The sequence below is a fragment of the Drosophila albomicans genome, chromosome X (assembly GCF_009650485.2).
Source record: "Drosophila albomicans strain 15112-1751.03 chromosome X, ASM965048v2, whole genome shotgun sequence".
In the NCBI taxonomy this organism is placed as follows: domain Eukaryota; kingdom Metazoa; phylum Arthropoda; class Insecta; order Diptera; family Drosophilidae; genus Drosophila; species Drosophila albomicans.
This window is the reverse complement of record NC_047627.2, coordinates 6,171,686-6,192,100: the sequence shown is the minus strand read 5'-3', so window position 1 is coordinate 6,192,100 and position 20,415 is coordinate 6,171,686. Positions and strand designations below refer to the sequence as shown.

The following is a 20,415-nucleotide window of genomic DNA, read 5'->3' as shown; positions in this document are numbered from 1 at the left end:
TAGAATTAAATGTAAGCAAAAGCAGGCAGGCAGCATTGTTCTTGTTTTTGGCTCTTGTTCTTTTCTTATTGTCGCCAAGTACAGCAGCGCAGCCATTGCACAGATGCAGTTATGTGAGTGTGTGTGTGTGTCAGTGTTTGTGCCTGTTTATATCGTTTTAGCAATCATTAGTCAAGTAGCTATTGTTATTGTTGCTGTGTTCGACAAGCAACGGCAACAGGTGCATGCAGCTGCTCACACACACACACACACACAAACACACACATTCAAATTGTCTGCGTTGCATTCACTGTTAGATTCATTACAAGCCTTATTTTTTTTTTGCTCAATGCAAATGCCTTTAATAAGTCGCCATTGTGACAGCCTACAGTGTGCAGTTGCAATGCTGATTATACCCTGTAAAGTAGTGCAAATTGCACTGAGACTTGCCTAATCATGCAGCCAGTGTTTGATCAGCATCAGCCAGCTGCCTGTTTCACATTTGTAGAGATAGTTACGACTACATCGTAATCATCAATGAAATTTCATAATATGAGATTTGAAATTGTTGTATTTACAATTGATTTGACTTAATCGATAGTTGTCGATAAGAGATGTTGTAAATTTTAAACAAGATTTGTTTTATAACAAAAGCTAATTATTTTTTATTGTATTTAGTTATAATTGATTTAGCTTTATCGATAAATATCGATATTATATCGGATTTTTTAAATATAAATATATTTGAATTGGTTTTAAACAACCGAATATATTTTGCAAATTGTAAACATTTTGGAATATATTTATGTGTCTGCAGATTGAAATAAATTAAATCGTTATTCGATATTTAATCGATACGAAGGCAAATTGAATGCGACGAACAAGATAGTTTGGAAAACGTTTCGCAACGATCGCCAGCTATGGCGGCGTTTCATTAATTTATGGCCCACTGACCACACCCAAGTCAAGTTCAAGTTGATCAATGACAGGCGAACTAACTAAATGTGATCGCGCGATTCACGTACATACGTATTTCGTTATGTACGTATGCGTGTGTGTGTATATCGATAGTCAGGGCGGCAATCTTATCGCCTATCAGAATCGTATGGAATTGAGACGGGGAGCGAACGTGTTCGACTCGATAGATAAGCACTTGACCATTTAGTTAACTTAACCTTGACGCGATTAATTATGTAAGCATATGTATTAAACTTGGGACGTTGTGTGCGTGTTTTGTCAACCGATTTGGATGCAGATCGAGATTCAGTTACCGATTTGGATTTCAACTTCCATTTCAATTTCAATAAGGCAAGCAGTCTCATTGTGAGCAGGCCATAAATAGTTGCTAGAAACAAGCGTCGAAACTTGTAATTTTAATATATTAGCAAGTACAGCAACTGACTGACTGAATGACTGACTGACTGACTCACTGATGTATTGATTGATGACAAGCACGGACAAGGTTAATGCTTACTTGATTGACTAACTGAAAGGTTGACTAACAGATCGAGTGACTGACTCTCAGAGTGTCTGACTCTCAGAGTGACTAACTTTATGATGGTCTGACTGACTAACACTGTGATGATTGACGATTGATTGATGACAAGAGCAGACCGACTTTCTGCTTGACTGACTAACGCAAAGACTGACTTACACTCTGACTGAAAGACTGCCAGCTTGACTGACTGACTAAAAGACTGCCAGCTTGACTGACTGACCGTCTAATTGTCGATCTGTCTGACTGACTGACTGATGTATTGATTGAGGGCAAGCACAGAAAAGGTCAATGGTTGTGTGTGACCAAGTGAAAGACTGACTCACTGAGTGACTGACGTTATGACTGCTTGACTGACTAACTCAGTGATGATTGATGATTGATTGATGACAAGCACTGACTGACTGCTTGACTGACTAACGCATAGACTGACTTACACTCTGATTGACTGAATGCCAGCTTGACTGACTGACCGTCTAATTGTCGATCTGTCTGACTGACTGATGCATTGATTGATGGCAAGCATTGACAGCCGCAAATTGAGTGCAACAAAAGCTGTAAACAAATCAAATGGTTTTTTTTCGCCCAAGGCGCGCTTTCAAAGTCAACACTCTGCTGATCGGTGGGAAGTGTCAAAAGGGGCGTTGCAGGGGCGGAGAGCAGAGAAAGAAACCGGCGAGGGAAAACAAAAAAAAAAAACTGTTCGCATCCCACATTTGTGAATGCCATTGAGCGCAGTCACCAAACCAAGTCAAAAAACCAAAAAAACCAAAGAAATATAAAAATGAAAAACGTGTAGCGCCATCATTGTCAAAATCATAGTCCAAGTCCAAGTTTGTAATGCTCACACACTCAGCATTCAACACTCAACATTCAATATTCACACTCACAGTCGAACACACTGACATTCACACATGCATTCGTTGTGCTTATTCAGTTTATTCACAGCGGTACTCGTTTCGTAGCTTTTGGGCTTTGTCAGATTCATTAGCTGCATAAGGTTTGTCACCTTTTCCATGTTTGTCACTGGCAAATAGACGGACAACTAGACACCAACTGTTCGATTGAGCTATCAAAACGACCTAAAGATACCCTGCAAAAAGTGAAGACAACTATTTGATGGTTAAGTTTTATGTTTATCAAACTAGATCGATTTGAAAGTTGAGTTTTTGATTAGTATTATTATTGGTAGTCATTTGGTAGTTATTACTACTACTAAATATACCCTGTAAATATGAATAGTTGTACGTTTTTGAGTCGAATTTCGATCATCTATCGTGAATGTCTTACTAAGCTTATAGGGTATCTTTATATGTATAGTTTATAGCACATAGATAGAGGGTACAATCAAAGAATTGTACTTGTTGTTTGTTCTGTCAACACTTTGCGAAGCATTCATGTACACTCGAATCAATATAAATACGACTACGAATACGAACATAAATACGAAATTGAGTACAAAATACGAATTCGAATACAAATACTTGTTCTGAGGAGCTCTCTATCGTCTCGCTGTCTCCCTCTTTATATAGGTCAATGTGACAACAAATTTTTGATAGAGAACTAAAGCAACACCAACAACAACAACTCCCGAGTTATCAAAGTGCGCGAGGCCAGTTTCAAATGCAAATGCCCAAAAAAAAAAAAAAAATGCTAGCCTAAACGACCTTCAGAGTGGGACAGACAAAAAGACTTGAGCGAGAGAGTGAGAAACACAAACAATCATCTATATTATATTAAAGTCTGATTAGGCGTGGCCATTAAATCTTTAGTCGTAGTCTTAAAAATCCAGTTCTCGAAAGTGTTCTAGTTGCTTTTTTTTCCTCCCCGATTTGCATAAGAATCGTCTGAACAAAATTTCAGTTTCATTCCATTCATATATTTGTTTTTTTTTTTTTTTATGTGTATGTATATCTTTAACGATCTCTGAAGTATGTGTATAGTATCTCATCTGGGCACATAACAAATATCTAATCTATCTTGAGCGTCGCTTTGGCATTCCTCAGCTATCTACGAATCCATGAATTATTGTTTGTCTAGCTTACACAAATTCCTATAGCTATCATCTATAGATACCGCATTTTTTCTCTTTTATCTCATGCATCTCTCTCAGCTGCAGATAAGATTTATCTTTATTTTATTTTATTTAGTTTTTTTTTTGCGAGGCGCATGTTTGCCATTATTTTAACTCGTTTTTAAGTATCCAATATCCAAGGAGCAATATCAATCGATACAAAGCAAAAAAATAAAAAAAAACATCAAATATATGTATATCGAATAAATGTCAATGTGTCTGGCATACCAAAACAGAGCAGAGACATGCAGAGAAAGCAAAGCGCACGACTCCAAGATACCATAGAAAAAGTGTATTTAGAGTGTTTTTATTAGTGAAACGAAATATTGTTAGATATCATCTATGCTGTATAGATTTGAGTTGATACCTTTTAGTATTTGCCAGTTTTTTCTAATATAGAATATCTCAACATTTAGAGATACTTAAAGGAAATCATTATTTAACTAATCTAATGACTTGAAGAGCATAAAAAATACACTATATTGATTTTGGTTACTGACATTCAACATTCTTCGTTTTGCCTGTAAATTACTTATTTACAGGATATCTACTGACTTAAGAAACTATACCAAAAACTTGCTTGCTTTCTTCGTTTTGTTATCTACTCATTTTCAGGGTAAAAAGTAAAACCAAAATGAAAAATAAAATCTACTTTATATAAATTTAATTTGTTGTCTTTTCGCATTCCTCGTTTTAGATACAGAGTATCTAAAATCTGAAGGAGATAAATAACCCCCCCCCCCCCAAAAAAAAAAAAATCGATTCTTTATAGATTTAGTTTGCTGTTCTTCAGCATCCCTCAACAACTTATTTACAGGGTATCTAAAAACTTAAGGAGCGAAATCAAAAACCCAAAAAAAAAAACATTTTTTACGCTGACGCTGTAGCAATTCAATCTGAATGTAAACAGCATACACATATTTGCTTGTGTGTGTGTATGTGTGTGTGTTTGTGTGTGTGCTGTATGCAAAATGTTAACGGCTTTTCAGCGAGGTTGTGCATAAAATTTGATCGCCTTTGGTTGTTTGAAATGCGATCAATCTTTCGGCCAGCAACAATTCTTTGCTCCCTTTCCATGTGTCTGTGTGTGTGCGAGTGTGTGTGTGTGTGTGTGTGTGTGTGTGTGTGTGTGTGTGTGTGTGTGTGTGTGTGTGTGTGTGTGTGTGTGTGTGTGTGTGTGTGTGTGTGTGTGTGTGTGTGTGTGTGTGTGTGTGTGCGTGTATCCGGCGTTGTTCTTGTCGAGCTGAAAAAACTAAACAACGCATCGTCTTTACGTTTGAATTTGGTATGAATCATTTTGATTTGATTTTGTTTTATTTTATTTCTCTTTGTTTTGCTTTGGTTTTTTGGCTTTCGTCTTGCGGCTGCTTCATAAATCGTTTGCCGCCGCCGCCGCCTCTTCCACCTTCTTCTTCCTCTTCTTCTTGTTGTTGTCGCTGTCATTCGCTTTTGCCGCATGGTCAAGAGGAAACCAGTTTTGTGTGTTTCTTCTTCTCTGTAGCTGAAACTGCGGCTTATCAGCCACATACCTCATCTCTCACCTCGCGCTCTTTCGCATAGAAGACAGGCAAGAAAGGTTGCGTGGAGAGTCGAACCGACTGTTAGATACTCATTACCTTTGTTTATGTTTGATTTGGAAAACTATGAAATTGACATTTAGATAAGAAGAGACTTTCAATGTTTTATATTATTTGTGGTCACAGTTTTGCATTTTACACTTGCCTATAATACCCTGTAAATAAGCCTTTTGTTGAGTGAAAAGAAAAGACAGGGCAAAAGATACAGAATGATCGATTAGCGGCGCGTTAGTTACTTTAGATAAGCCATTGGAGAAGTGGCGGTGCCTGTTGATTGACAGGCCCCACCTGCCCCACCACCACCATCACCATCACCAAGAGCAGCAAGAGCAGCCAGTAGCAGCCAAAAGCAACAGCGGGCCAAGAGCGGGCCATCAGCTATAGCAGAGCAGACGTACGCCTTTTGGGGCCCAGCCCCAACATCAACATACATTTCACATATCTATCAATGACGCACCCGACCGCACTCTCTCGCTCTCACTCTCTCTCTCTTTCTTTCGTTCTCTAGTAGTTTAATGTGCCCCCATGGATACCATAAATAAATACTTATACATATCGTTTACGTAGCTAATCAGCGCATTAGGCGATTAACTAATACGAGATTCTTTCCCCCCCCTGTCCGAATTTCACTCTTCTCTATCTCTTTCGTTGGTTTCTTTCGCTGCAATTCGCTTTTGGTATTTCTGTATTGTGAGATCTGAAAACTGATTTGTCAAGTGTGGTTTGGTTTGGTTTGGTGATTTCTTCGAAACAATAACCAGAACAGTGCTACGATGATGATGACGACGACAACGATGTCAGATGAATGCCCAGTATACCATATAAATGCCTGATCAGCATTTATAAAAAAAACCCAACTGAATGCATAAACAAATTCTTTGCTTTCAGTTCTAGATATCTTACTTTGTTGATCGAACTACAAATAGTTGATTTTTTTGTATTACTTATTCTTTTTTTTGCATTTTTTGCGCTGTAAGAATTTTTTGAATATCTGTCATTGTTTTAGTCATCTTTAATCTTATTTCATTTATGTTATTCACTTGACAAGTTTTTTCTACAAATTTGAAATCATATTTTGAGAGAAACTTTTAAAAAAGTTTGAGATATCTTACTTTGTTGATCGAACTACAAATAGTTCTATTTTTTTGCGTTTAAATATCAGTCATTATTTTAGACATCTTTAGTCTTATTTTTTTTTAAATTGAAAATTATGTTTTGAGTGAAACTTAAAAAAAAAAGTTGTCTACAAAATGATGTTAACTATTCTTATATACATACAAAAAAAATAAAATAACTTTTATCAAAATACTTTAAACTCAATTTTTATAGAGCAACAGTTCTTCGGTTTGCTGTCAGCACTTTCTTAGCTGTCATTACTTTTATTTATTTTCTTTTTCTTTTTTAATTTTAATTTTTATTTTGGTTTTATTTTCCTGTTGTACTTATTTAGTAATTTATGCCAGATTTTTGTATTTATTTATGAAGTTTCTACCCACACCTGACATCTAGATTCTTTCTTTTTGCCCAGCTTTTTTGTATTGTTGTTGTTGAGAAAAAAGCTTGAATTTATCATGCCTTTTGTTGTTGTTTTATTATAATAATTATTTGTGACATTGTTGTCGTTGATGTTGTTGTTTTTGTTGTTGTTGGGAGCAGAGCTATTTAAAGTGTGCGACAGACACGCAAAGCGAGCGATTGTTTGCTTCGTTTGCTCTGCCGTCTGGCCTTTTCAATTGGTTAATTTTCAAGGTGCGAGTTCGACTTGTGAGTTCGAGTTCGAGTTCGAGTACCCGTTGTATTTATTCATTTATTTGTATTTAGTTTTGCTCATTGAAACATTTTCGATCTTGCTTTATTTTCGCTGTATTTTTTTTTGCCAGAAGAGTGTCAATAGAAAGTTGCTTAATGGCTATCAACTGTTATCGATAAGTGGGATTGAGAGTGATTGTGGTTTAATGATGAGCAAGTTTTATTTAAAAGACAAGTGATAAATTGTTGGCCAGCGCAAAAGTTGCTGATCGATTTTTTATCGATAAATTTACAAGAAGAAGAAATTACAAGAAAATGTGGTTTATCGATTGGTTTGAACTTGAAAGCCACAATAAATTCGCTTCACACTTATCGATATTGCGGTTTATCGATCGGTTTGAATAAAATAAAAATTTGCAATATAGTTGCTTCACTCTTATCGATCTTGCGACTTATCGATTGGTTTAAATAAAACTTGAAAGTCACAGACTTATCGATATTTCTGCTTATCGATTGGTTTGAATATAAGTCGAAGGTTGCAATAAAGCTTCTCACTTATCGATATTACGATTTATCGATTGGTTGGAATACAACTCAAAAGTCGCTTCGCACTTGTTGATATTTTAGCTTATCGATTAGTTTGAATATCAATTGAAAGCTGCAATAAAGTCGCTTCACACTTATCGATATTTCGATTTATCGATTGGTTTGAATAAAACTCAAAAGTCGATTTAAACTTATCGATATTTCTGCTTATTTAATGGTTTGAATAAAACTTGCAAGGCTCAATATAGTCGCCACACACTTATCGATATTGCGGCTTATCGATCGGTTGCAAGGCGCTGAAGAGCGGCTTCAGAAAGCACGAAAGCAACGCAAAGCCGTTGAAATTCTGCGCCAACAGCCGTAAAGCCAAGTTAAATATTTACCCAAACGATTTGATCTACATGCTCGAAAAGTATATAAATGCGAAAGTGTGTGTGTGTGTGAGTGTGTGAGTGTACATATTTAATTTTTACACTTATCGAATTTCGCACTTGCAGACTCGGGTATAACACTTGAGCTTAAAGTTTCATTCGCCTTACGGCAGCATTATTTATGATTCTGTCATAACCGAAACAGAAAGAAAACAGCGAAAACAAACTTTACTCCAATGACAGGTAGACGCAAAAGAGCTTTTTGGCTAACGAAAATTGTCGCAGTTTGTTGTTCTTTTGTTTATAACAAATATAAAACTAAGTACATATACTAAATGGCCAAGAATGTCAAGAAAAGCCAAATAATTATTGTACATAATAGGAATAGGCAAAAAAACAAAAAGGGGGAAAAAAACAAAATTATACACTATACTCATTTGCAGATAAGATAAATACAATCACCCAAGTGCCTAGACACCACTAAAATTGGCTAAAATGAATTCCATTGAAAGTGAACTAAAGTTTGACCAGCAGTGAACGAAGCTCCAAAGAATTTGTTGTTTCTGCGAAGCGATAAATGTATTTTTTTTGTTGTTCACTTTTGAACTTCTCCCCTACGAAGTGTTAAACTAACGATGAGATTTCAAGATTGCTCTTGTACTTAGTTCTTTCATTAAACAGTAGCAAAAATAATTTAATTAAATATAAGAATTTCTTAAAAGTGTTTATGATCACAAAAAATGCAGTAAAGTATTACAGTATTAATTAAATAAATATGATATTAATATTTTTTTTTTTTTTTTTTTTTTTTCGTTTAATTTTTTTATTTACAATCTGTCTTAAGACAATAAGAAAATTTTATGACTAATATTTACATAACAAGAATAGCAGATTTCCAGTGAAACCTGCTATTAAATATAACATCTTGTTTACTTAAGATATTAATATGAAGTAAAATATATAAAATACTAACTAGTATAATATTTAAAGAACGAAGTACAAGATCAAGTACATAGTCTCTTCATTAAATTAAAATACAAAAATAGAATATAAAATAAAAAACAAAATACTAACTATTTAAAGATGGCTCTCGTGCTTAATTCTTTAATAAAAGTTAAAGTTAAAGTTCAAGTATTTCTGATAAAAATAAAAACTTGAAGTATGCATTTATTAGTTACATTAAAATACAAAAATATTGTATTAAATAAAATACAAAATACTAACTTTGAAGAATACTAACGTATTTAATTTTATTACTAAACATTAGTGAAAATATTTTAATTTAAAAAGTATTTATCATCACAAACAAGCATTAAAGCATTACATTACTAATTAATCAGAATACAAAAATATAAAATACTTACAATTTAAATACTAAATAAAATACAAAATACCGACTATTTAAATACTGAATACTTGAAGAACTAAGTACAAGTTAGTTCTTTCATTAAAACGTAATAAAAATATTTGTAATTAAGAAAAAATATGAATAACAAAATTAAAATACAAAGAAATATTATAAAATATAATACAATAATACCATTTAAAAAGCAAAATTATGAATAGTATTTATGATCACAAAGAAGCCATAAAACATTGCATTATTAATGAAATTAAAATGCAAAAATTATAAATTCAAGTTTCACTCTCTTTCCCTTTGGCTAATCTTGTGTGTTAATCACACGTGTGTTAAAGCTTGGGCAATTACATAAATGTTTTAATGTCGCTTACAATTTGCAATTTGTATATATACATATATATGTATACATAAACAAATATGCATATATAATTTGTGGTCTGGGTTATGTGATCGATGGCTGTCGCAGTGTCAACCCAAGCGAAAATTGCTGACAATTATTTATTTTGTTATGTTTTGTTGTGTTTTGTTTTGTTTTAATGTGAATGACCCGACGACTTTCCCGACTCTCGACTGCGACTGCGACTGCGACGTCTCGTAAAATGTTGAAAAATGTTGAGGGAATTAAATAATAACTATGATATGATCGTGATTTTTGTTTGGCGCATTTTAGCGTTAACTTTCTATGGCAAAAGAAAACGCAGACGAAACTCATTCTTAGACAGTCAAATCAAATGACTTGTATGTATATTTTTTTTTTTGTTTTCGTCAAACTGGCTGCGAAAATGTGCAAAGAAAATGCAACATGGAAAATTGATTTTTCTTTCATTCGATGCGACAGTCGCTACGCATCATCATCGTCATCATCATCATCGAAAGCCATATTATTCAAAAAATCAATTTTACAGCGCAGCGCAAAATACAAAAGAGAGAGAGAAGAAGAAGAGAAGATTGTGAGTGTGATTGACTTGGGGATACGCTGTATACAAATTTAGTAGAAATGTAAATAAAGAAAAAGTGTAGGAAACAAATTAGTTAAATATTCGAGTTTTAGTTAGTTCACTTTTCTCAAATGTTTACTTATTTTGCCAATTAATAATCAAAGAATTTATAATGCACTTTAAGATTGTTATCAATAAAAGTTGATAAGTCTGTTGTTAGCCACGTTTGCTGCTTTCTTTGCCGACATAAAAACAAAGCCAAAGACTCTATAAAGAAAAGAGCTAATCATAAAAATCGAGAGGAGGCGACAATAGCAACAACTTGGCTTAATGTGAAAGTGACAAATGTTTTGGAAACAGCTGGTGCGAAAGAGAGGGAAATAGAGGGGAAGATGAAGAAAGAGAGAGAGAGAGAGGGGGAAAGAGAGATGAGCCTAGTCGGGGCATAGTTTAGCTTCACCTGCTACGTGATGAACGCCGCTGACGATCATAATGCTTGATAATGATCGCGATAATGAAGAAGCTGCTGCTGCTGATCATGATCGAGATCATGACGATGACGATGATGCTGTTGTTGTTGTTGTTTTCTTTTATAGTTTTTTTGTGGCTGGCTGCTGCGTTAGTCACCAATATGCGAGCTGATGATCATCAACTGTGTGTGGAGACCCAAAACAGCCTTTGGCTCATAAATATTAAAAGCCAAATAACAAGAAAACCATATGACTCCTCCACAACCGAACAATGAACAGACACAGCAACAGCAAGAAAGAATGAGCAAGATAGAGAATGACAGAAAGAGAGAGAAAGAGAGAGAGAAGTATAGTGAGAGAGAGAAAACAGACAATTCGAATGATAAAACCTTTAAGCGATGTCAATAACACCGAAAACCCTTTGGCTTTGGCCTTTGGCTGTGGTTTGCGGCTTTGCGCCTTGTCCTTGATGTGTTAGCCGTGCCCCATGCCCCATGCCACATGCCGCATGCCACAAGCCGCGTGGTATGCGAGCGACGCCTTAAGCCGATTTGTTGCAATTAAAACGCATAAAATATTTGTTTATTATCGGTGACCCAAACGACATTCGGGGCGTGGACAACAGTTGAGCATTAGCTCCCCACGCTACTTCACCTCTTCAACTCTCCCTCCTCCCTCTCTTCCTCCCTTTTGCCACGCCCACACGTCTCATTATGTTGGGTCAGTTGTTGAGATCGGCAGACCACATTGGCGAGGTTGGCTCAAGAAGTTCACTCAAAGCGAGAGTTGAACGAAAAGTTTAAACAGCAAAAAAATAAATATTTTAAGAGTTTTTTAGTATTCCAAGAATTTTGTAATACACTTAAAACATATATTTGTGGATAGGTAATTAATATGATAATGATATTTATTATTTCATTTAATGAATCTTTTTCAATTTATTCGAGATAAGCGATCAAAAAATTCAACTAATATTGTTGGAATTTTCCATGTCAATTTTTAAGAGAGAGCTAATCAAAAAGTTGAAGTAATAAAAAAGAAAAAGGAAGTTGAGCATTATTATTTAAATTTTCTATTTTAGTTCCAAGGAAATGATTAGCTGGATAGATTATTTTTAGTAAAAAGATTTTTGTTATTACATTGAATAATTCCTTCACAAGTTATTCACTAAAAATACTTAAATTTTTTAGTATTTTTATGAGAACGATTTTGTTCTGCAATTAAATTAAATTTTCATGTTGTTACCACTTACAATTGGTATAAAGATTCTTATTGTTATAGGAAATATTATTATTATTGGATTTAATAATTCTTGCGATCTTTGCTAGAAATAATAGAAATAATAATGTTGTTCGAACGATTATTATTAGTATAAAAGATTCGCATTCTTCCATTACAACAAGGTATCTTGAATGAAAATCTATCGTGATATACTCATTTGGTTTAGTGTGTGCTTGTGTTTTTGTGGATTGTCGTATCGACTTATTTGTTATTATTCTTTTCGTTTTCGTTTTGGTTTAGTTTACACACTTGGGCATTTAGCCGCAATTTCAATGACCTCGAGCCGCAACAGCAATTAGAGCGAGCATGTTGCAAAGTCCAATCAACTCGCCGAATAAGCCAAACAACAACCGACTAACTAACTAAGTAACTCAGTTTGTTTTCTTCAATTTGGAAAATAACAATTTAATTCAACAGTTTTGCCTCTGCTATGCGAATGATACGATGACATTTGGCCACCGACCACACAAAATGATTGTAATAGACAAAGAGAGAGAGAGAGACAGACAGACAGACAGCTAATTATGACAAACAAAACGGATTGTGTCTGTTACAACTGTCAGTTGGTTTGTCAGTCACTTTAGTTTTAGCTGGAAAAGAAGCGAGGCAAAGGGTTAACAGCTACAGCAGACACACTCAACAACAATAACAATAACAAGAACGACAAAAACAAAAACAACAGCAACTGTTATTGCAATGCTACTATTTAACCGACTTGATAATACCCTGGACAAGTGTCATAACAGCTGGCGATATCACTATGAAACAGCTGCTTTATTATCAATAATTGATTATTCACTAGCAGATATCCTAGGCTTAAAACGAAAAGAATTTAATGAATTTTGTCAGGTATGGTTTGTAAATAGGGTTGTCAACTTGTTTTTTTTTTCTCAAGATTAGGTTAGAAAAATTTCTGTTATTTCTTTTTTTTCTTTACAATTCTTTACATTTCTTTCAAATTCAATTTAATTAATTTTAGTGGTTTGTAAATAGGGTTGTCAACTTGTTTTTTTTTCTCAAAATCAGGTTAGAAAAATTTCTGTTATTTCTTTTTTTTCTTTACAATTCTTTACATTTCTTTCAAATTCAATTTAATTAATTTTAGTGGTTAGACGTTAAATTCTATATATAGTGTTCTATATTTCTTTACAATTCATATATTTGAACTTGCTTAACTTAAAAAAGACTTAAGACATTTTATTCAGAGCTTGATATATCAAAAATTATATTTGAAGCTCAAATAAGTAAGCAGATTTGTTTATATAAGTGTTTTTTTTCTAATAAATTCTTATTTTTTTTGCAAAAATAAAAACAATAATGTAGAAAAAACACAGTATAACGTAGTTTTTAACAGCATACTTGGTAACTCTATTTAAAAATGGCTGCTAGAGTAGGTTAAAGATTATATTTAAAGTTCAAATAAGTAAGCAGCTATGTTTATCAGCTTAATAGTTGTTTTATTTTGAATTAATTTTCATTTTTGAGTAAAAAACTATAATATAGAAAAGCACAGTATAACGTAGTTTTAACAACATAGATGACAACCCTATACATATGACTGTCAAAGTTCGTCATGCCCGCTATCGTGATTTATAGAGTAAATCTATAAAGAAAGATGCACAACAAAAAAACATACAAAAAATGTTAAAACAATTTTCTTGTAAACAGCGAACAACATTTCCGCATAAGCAACAGCAGGAGTGCGACAGAGAGAAAGAAAGAGAGTGACAGAGAGATAGAGAAAAGAAGAGTGAGGAAGATAGTTAGACACAACATTGGAGCTGAGACAGATCTCTGGGAATTTGTGCTGACAACAACAGAAACTTTGCCATGTTGTAAGTTGTAAGTTGTAAGCAACAACAAACAACAACGTTTTGTTGTCTTTGTAGAATTATTGTTGCCAGCTATATTGTTGTTGTTATTGTTGTTGTCGTACTCTATTGTTATTGCGTATTGTTATTTTGGCATTAATGTTGCACATTCGTCGTGGTATTTGCCGAATTTGTGAATTACGCCCAAGCAAATTGCCTGGAGCGAAATGAAATAATTTTTATTTTCATTAAAATAATAAGTAATAATATCAAATATTTGTGTGTGTGTGTGTGAGTGTGTGTGTTTGAACAACAGATGCGTGCAGTTCGTGCCAATGAATGAATGTTTCAGCACTTGAAACTGAAACACACACAGAAATATGTATATATGAAAGAACAGAGAACAAGTGAACTGAACAAAACCGTATTGGAAAACGTATACAAAAATCATTTGTAAAAACAACAAAACATGCATTCCAAATATGCCGATAAAGGGCGCTGACGCAAATGCAATCGAAATCGAATATTCCAATTTTTATAAATAAATTACAATTTTTATTTGCCTTTTTGCTTCTTTCACTTTAATGATTATGCAAAAGCAGCTGAAAACTGCTGAAAAACTGAAAAATTGTGGGCAAGCATAACACAACAACAAAACAACACACAACAATTCATTACAACATTTTTGTACAATTGAAAACAAAAAAAAAACGATATTGCAACAAATGATCTATAAACAGATTGTTACCAAACTCTCGCACACATTTTGTATACAATTTTCATCTTTCGGGGGATTCCTGCAGCAATTGAATGAAGAAGATTCAGTTAGCTTATATCAATGGAAATTGTTTAGAATTGTGTTCATTGAGATTTCGAATCTCAAAAGAAAACAAGTTACAGGCATAAGCTTTTATTGCTACCTTTTCGAGTGAATTTCCCTTTTGCAGATATCATTTCATTCCATTTCCAACTGTGGGTTTTCCCTCGACTTGAAGCGAATCAGCTGATTTCATTGAACTGTTTAGTTATTTATTATTTTGCAGCTACTTGAAAATCGTTCAATGATACTCTGGCTATTTTTGAGCGGCGTTCACAAGCTATCACAATGATTGTCATTGACGCAACGAGTTGATTATTTGATAGCCCAGCAAGCAAGCAAGAAAGTTGATAGATCCATAACGTCATAAAGATTAATATTATATTAATGAAGTGCTCAATGAAGTGATTAGTTCAATATTTTGTACTTCTATTTCTTGGTATTCATTTCAATTGCTCTGCATATCGATCTTCAATCTTTGTTGAAGGCCAAACGATAGTTTTGCACTGCATGTATTATTATACAGTTTATCGATACACGCGACATCGATAACAGAGTGTTTATAATTAAATGGCTGAGTGCACAACAGTGCAAATGCAGAACGAGCTGCCTTGGCACTTGTTGAATGACGTCCAATAATAATAATAAGAAATAACATTTACTTATGTTAGAAGTGCAGCGGGTATGCTCGACTAGCAGTTACGCTGTACATGACATTCGATAGTATGCAAACTGCGGTAAATCGATAACAAGAAAATACAGTTTTTTTCTTTCTCTCTTTTGCTTGCTCTGCAAAGTTTAGCATGGCTTTGGTCGGCATTTACTTTGGTGGCTCTAGGGTATAAATATAATTAGTTTTATTGCCGGTTTGCGCTAATGTTTTCACCGCCCACTGAGCAACTGTCTGGCTGACGGAGCACAAGTGTGGTGCTTGCTTTATATATATACTATACAATACATGAATGTGGCATACGCAAATGCATTTCGCCATTTCAGACTTATGGTGGTCACAGTCACTACAACTGGACATTCTATAGTTTGCCATGCACAACCAACTGTATACAATATGTTGCTCAGAGTTCTTCAGAACTAAGTATAGAAATATGCCTTGAGTGCAGATAGAGTGACTAAGAACTCTAATCTTTGTTGTATTAGCAATTGAAATGAAATTACAGCGTAAAGTGTACGATAAGCAGATCAGAAAACACTCATCAAAATGCGGAAAGATTTATTAAAAAAAAAAAATTGAAAACAAAAAAATAATAAAATAAATAACAAAATAGTAAAATATAATAAAATAAAAAAAAATAATAAAAAAATAAAAAAAAAAAAAAAAAAATAAAAAAATAAAAAAAATAATAAACAAATAAAAAAATATTAAAAAATAAAAAAAATAATAAAAAAATATTAAAAAATAAAAAAAATAATAAAAAAATAATAAAATATAATAAAGAAAATGTAAAAATAAAAAATAATAAAATATAATATAAAAAATACCTACATTTTGATGGATTAACAATAAAATATTAAAATACTAAAGGAAATTACACTGAAAATAGTTGATAAACAGGTCAGCAAACATTTATAAAAATGAGTAAATAATTGTTGATCTTGTGGTTATAAAAAGTAAACAAAGATTGCTTGAGAAGTAAATATTATTTATTAAAATGAAAATATTAGTAATAGTAATTAAAATGAAATTACATTGAAAATGATTGAAAAACAGGAAAGCAAACATTCATACAAAATATGTTCAAAGTGTTTATTTTTAACTACAAGTTCAACAAGTAATTTTATAAAATGTAAGCGTAGTAAGCGTAGTAGAAATAAACTTACACTAAAAAAGGTCAGCGACCACAAAAAAATCGTATAAAAATATTTTCAAATAATATAGTATATTCTTTTTATAAAAACCAATCAAACCAAATGAAAATTATAATAAAAATGCTTCGCTCAATGCAAAAAATAAAAAAACATCCTCGGCTGCGCCTTAGAATATTTTTCTCGAGTTCAGAACTGACGCTGACAATACAAAGTTAAGAACAGTTAAGTAGTATTATGGTATATACTGTATAGAAATGGTATATACTCAAGATATATTGTACACATATTTATAAGGAAAAGCATACACAGCCAGCCTCTCTTGTTTGCGTCTGCATGTGTATTTTGTCGCGTTTTTATTTACTATATCTCAGCTTGTTTTCATCACGAACTCTGCATTCACAGTGCGGCATGTGTGTGTGTGAGTGTGTGTATGCATGTGTGTGTGTCTGATAATCGCAAGTGCAGTTGCTTACACACAACACAACACAACTTAATACACACGTCACAGTCTCGCAGCATCGACGTGGGTGCGCCAACTTTACCGCTTCCCTCTTCTCTTTACTTCCTCCCAGCGCCAGCCCAGCCTTCTATGCCACACCACACACACACACACACACGTTGACACACACACTTACACACACATTTAGCCTCCCTTTGCCACAGAGTTGTACCTCAATACGTGCCATTGCACAAAATGCAAAGTTTTCACCGCTTTTTTCATAATTCTCCCCTCGCCGCTCTCTCTCTCTCTCTCTCTCTCTCCCTCTCTTGTATTGTATTGTATTATTATATTTGTACTTGTTGATGTCTGCGCATTGGAATCACGGATTTATCATCGTTGTGTTACTTATTAACGTGTGTGCTACTTGCTTCCTTCTCTGCCCCCTCTTGGTTACACTGCAAGAAAACTGATAATCGAAAATGAAGTTAGAAGTATTTTAGTTCAAGATGTTTCAGAAAATGTATGAGAAATTGGCTTTTATCTCTGTGCTATCTGCTTATCATCCAATCTTCTTGGACTTTGTTGTCTTATCACTCACTTACTTAACGACTTTACGACTGTAGTCAACATTGTTTCATGATGATTCACTTCTTTAGTCTGTATTTTCTGCTACAAATAGTTATTATCCACAGCGATGTGTTTGCAATAGTTATAAATAATAAACCATAAAGCCCTTGAGGTTTTTGCAATTTATCGTCCTTTTTTGTCGCTATCTTATGGAATTTCTCCATGACAGCTAAAGTTCTTTGTTTCGCAATTTGTGTCATCAATTATAGATAGCACAATCTGAAAGAAATTTATATTTAAATGCGGTTAGCGGTTACTTTATTACTCATCGACCACTTCTAGCGCTAATTATCGATAGTAATAGCTGTAATCGATGGCTGTATTTGCACAAAAGTTGTGAAAACTTTGTACTATCGCAAACTATCGATATTAATAGCTGTAATCGATGGCTGTCTTAGCACAAAAATTGTGGAAACTTTGCAGTATCGCAAATTATCGATAGTAATAGCTGTAATCGATGGCTGTCTTAGCACAAAAATTGTGAAAACTTTGCAGATATTAATTTTATTACTAATCACACAGTTCTATCGCAAACTATCGATAGTAATAGCTTTTATCGAGGGCTGTCTTTGCACAAAAGTTGTGAAAACTTTACAGTATTGCAAACTATCGATAGTAGTAGCTGTAATCGATGGTTGTCTTTGCACAAAAGTTGTGAAAACTTTGCACAGATATTAATTGCTAATGTCGAAAGTGAAATAAATTGAACTGCGAGCACAACAAAAAAAAAAAAAACTGTGTTCACTTCAACACATGAAAAATTGCACAAAACTGAAGGAAATCGTAGAAAACTCAAGAAAAACGAAAGGTGTGGAAAATGTACAGGGGAACAAAAAACAACGAAAAAGTTTGTTTAAAAAAGTTTGGAAAGTGCTGAATGAACATGAGGGAAATGCACAAGAACAACAACAACAACAACAAGAGCAACAAGAGCAACGGCACGTTCAAGCAAAAGCCGCAGGGAAATTGACGTCATTAGGGAAAATCATTGACACACACACAACACACAAACAATCACACACACATGCAAATAAAACAAAGTACATTTCCTCAAGTGCTTTAACAATTAGCACTTAATTTAAGTAACGCTGCCAATGTGAATGGTGTTTAGTTGTTAGGCAGCAGCGGCCTTCGCCTTCTCCTTCAATGGTATCAAAAAAACAAAAACAAAAAAAAAAAGAACTACAAAATAATCTCATCAACAACAACAACAGGTAGCAGCAACTTATTCAATGGCCAAATATCCGTTCTATAAAAGCAACAACAATAATTAAACACAAACAATTTTGTTACACTTTTTTTTTGGGGATTTTTGGCTTTTGTGTTAAATTAGTGCAAAAGAAGGCAAAGTCAAATACATAAATGCTTTAAACAAACAACGCGATAACAACAAGCAAAAAAAAAACGACAAGAAGAACATGAATTTCCCCTCCCTCCCAACATTTCTTTATATGCAGAGAGACTTATAAAAAGGCATCCAAAATAAAGCAAAACACTGAACAAAATTGAAACAAATTTTTACGTTTGTTTTTTATAGATATTTCATTTTGTTTTGTTCACGAAGAAAAAATTTCCCTAACAAACGGAAAAAGTGATTGATAGACTCGATAAATACCCTATAATACATAGAAAGAAAACAAATTTTGAAGAGAAATTTGAAATGTTCAATTTTAGAATGATTTTTGAAAAATAAGCTCAAGTTTTAAATTATACTTATAAGCTGTTAAATTTATATATTTTAAGCAATCATATTCGCAAACGTTTACATTTTCTTATCAAAGCGCTTTGGCAATATACCCCTTGTGCTTTTTATAGGGTATGAGAACTAAGATGAGAATATCTAAACTAAATTTAAATATGCGGCTAGCAAAGCGAGCTGGCTGCGTATTGCATGCATGTGTTTTGACTCAAATTTGGCGCAAAATGTGTGGCAACAACAACAACAACAACAAGAACAAGAGCAGCAGTAGCGAGAAGAAGAACGCACGAGCTGCTGTCGTTTAACCAGCAGCCGCGTCTCCGTGTCTGCCCCAGAAGGCAGCAGCAGCAGCAGCAACATCATGAAGAGCAGCAGTGTTTGCCTTTTGACCAAATGGTTTTTCACCAGACGTAAAATTCTTTGCATACCCTGTAAGATACAACTTTAGGGTATGCTACATTTGCACTGCTTTAAGCTTCTAATTTGTACAATTGTCAAATCAATCAAGCAATCACTTTTTAAACTGTTAAATTAGCTACTCTCAGTTATTACTACTTAACTATTTTTTAACAGAGTATCTGCTAGTCGATCACAATCTTTCAGCACACCTCACACGCTACAAAAGATTTTTCCAATGTGTGCACAAAGTGTTCAGCGATATATAGATGACGATGATATGCCCAAGCAGCTTCGTTTCTTTCGCTTTTCCGCCACACATTTTCTTTTCCCTGTGCTTGATTTTCGTCTTTTTAGTGTGTTTGGCGGCATTCTTTTTATCAGACATTTTGGGCCAAAATACAAAAACGTACAAAATATCTATGCATTTTGTGTTCGCTATTGTTCCACAACTTGTCAGCTCTTTTCCTCTTGGCAACCCAAAGAAAGCGAGAGAGAGAGAGAGGGAGAGAAAAAGGGGGGACAACGGGTACTTGATGTTTTCTCCCAGGTGGCCCCGACTATTGGGAAGAGTTGTGTTGTTGTTGTTGTTGTTCTTAATGCTATTTTTAAGACCGAAAAACCAATTAAACAGTTTGCCACATTTATTGTTTTTCTCCTTCTCGTTTTCTTCATCTTCTCCTCTTTCTCTGCGATTAAATGCACAATATAACGATTAAAGGGTATCGTTCAAATTCTTGTACTACATGATGCTGTACATTCTGCTTTTATTGCTTTACAACATTCTGTAATCCATATATTTAGAATGTTCAAATCGCTCGGACTTGCGCAAGTGCAAATACGAAAAGAAATTGCCAAGCTATGATTAATAGAGCAATGTTTGCCCTCAGTTGAATTGTTAGATTATATTTTCAATTGATGATTAAATAGAGAATAGTCTGCTTGAGAGACAGCGCTAT

General features: G+C 33.9%; 1 protein-coding gene across 4 annotated transcripts in view; it reads left to right on the top strand.

Moving 5' to 3' along the window:
* LOC117578254 (rho GTPase-activating protein Graf) overlaps positions 1-20,415 on the top strand; it is a 78,095-nt gene that overhangs the window by 2,692 nt on the left and 54,988 nt on the right. The gene's annotated exons all lie outside the window — the stretch shown is intronic.